Genomic DNA, 1,795 nt, shown 5'->3' with positions numbered 1-1,795 from the left:
ATATTTTGCGGTAGCAATCTTAATTTTGGAAATACTGGTTCATTTATGAAAAAAATTATTTGAAAGTATTCATTTCTCTTCTTTTCAAATTCATTTTGTACATATATGTAAGTAACAGATTCACCTCAGTCGGTAGCTAGGCGGTTCAACGTGGGTGCTTTGTTCACTCACCCGAATTGAGTGTCGTGTTGGTCGGTGGTTCAAGCCCCAGTCTGAACGATCGATTTTCAATTGCTATCGTCCAACCCGTGTTAGGAATCATACGTTAAAAGGTAAGACCTCGTTAATCCTTAGCTCGCACAAGTTTCGACTTCTGAGGGTTGTCGTTCGTAGGGGTGCGACAGCGAGTTAACGGAAAAACAGATTTTAAACAGATTTTTTTTAACCTTATATCTCGAACGTTGTCATAGAGTACGAAAACGCACGAAAAAGCTTTTGTATAGCGAAGCACGTGCTGCAGTTGTTGTCCGTCTCACTTACTGAAAGTCTGGCAATAAAGTGATATTTAAATACGTCAAGGTTTTTCAACAAGTTTAAAATCTGTTTTTCCGTTAATCAGTTGTCGCCCCCATACGAACGACAACTCTCTGGAGTTGAAAAACTTGTGCGAGCTAAGGACTAACGAGGTCTTACCTTTTAACGTGTGATTCCTAACACGTATCGGCCAATATATCTTATTGAAATGTTTTGCTGATGAATGATGTTTTAGAGAAAGTGACATTTATTAAATATACGAAAATTAAAATTGCTTGAGGAATAATAGGGTTCTTATTGTACACGTGTTCCTTGATTCACCGATCAAAACTCATAGAAGAACTAAATTTATTCGTTCCTTCATTCAGTAGTTTCAATCGAATATTTTCATCAATCTGTTCATTTTGTCCTTAGTACGTGTATTCGGGTTCGCAGTTCGAACGATTCTTGAACGGTTAAAATAGGTATCCAGCTGATTATTCAGAGTAGATACGCGCAAAACTTTTCAAGTCTCATCTGTGTGACAACATTTGAGAGTTCAAATGGCGAACGCTTTTAGTATTTATCGATCAATCCCACCGATTACATCGAGTCCTTGAACCGATGAATCCTGATAAGTTCCCGTCAAATATCAGTGACTAGTAGAGTCACAGAACAATAAAAAAAACATGACCAAAATAGACAAGGATTTCGTTACGAGCCAATGTATTTTTGAAGTTGGCTACTCTGTATATTTATGTATTAGTTATCGTATTTATTATTATAAATTTTTCAGTTGTATGTGCTGTTTGAATATCGTTTTCAATGTATTCATTTCCATTCAGTTTTTAAAAATTAGTTGAAATAAGGCCGTGAACAATGAATCGTGTTCCACTTGACAAAAGAGTAAGCATTTGGTGTTGTATAGTTGGCTACCCTATTTTAATTAAAATACGTTAAAAACTCATAGGCAATGGAATAACATGAAATGACACCTCTTTTTCAAGTAAAATACGAGTTGAGTTCCTAAATTCAACAAAAATTTTCTGATGATTTGCTTTAAGTCCATCAGATCCATATCGGTGGTCTCATCGGTTAATTTCAGAATTAATAACTTGAAAACTTTCACTAATGACAGAAAAAAAAATGTTCTTCAAGATTCATGACATCTTTGGAACATAAAATAAGGAACTGACCTTTAGAGTTGGATTAGTGAATTGAAATGAGACGGGACACCATTTTCGAACAAAGTTTAGCGCCCTAACTGATCGATTTTTTCCCTATATATCAATTTGAATAATCGATTGATAACTCTGCTTTAATGACAATCATATATGTGCGA

This window comes from Leptinotarsa decemlineata, unplaced genomic scaffold (genome assembly GCF_025532065.1).
Source record: "Leptinotarsa decemlineata unplaced genomic scaffold, Ldec_3_MD MMD2_P_RNA_scaffold_6, whole genome shotgun sequence".
NCBI classification, from domain to species: Eukaryota; Metazoa; Arthropoda; class Insecta; order Coleoptera; family Chrysomelidae; genus Leptinotarsa; species Leptinotarsa decemlineata.
The sequence above is the reverse complement of the archived record's forward strand: the minus strand, read 5'-3'. Positions refer to the sequence as shown.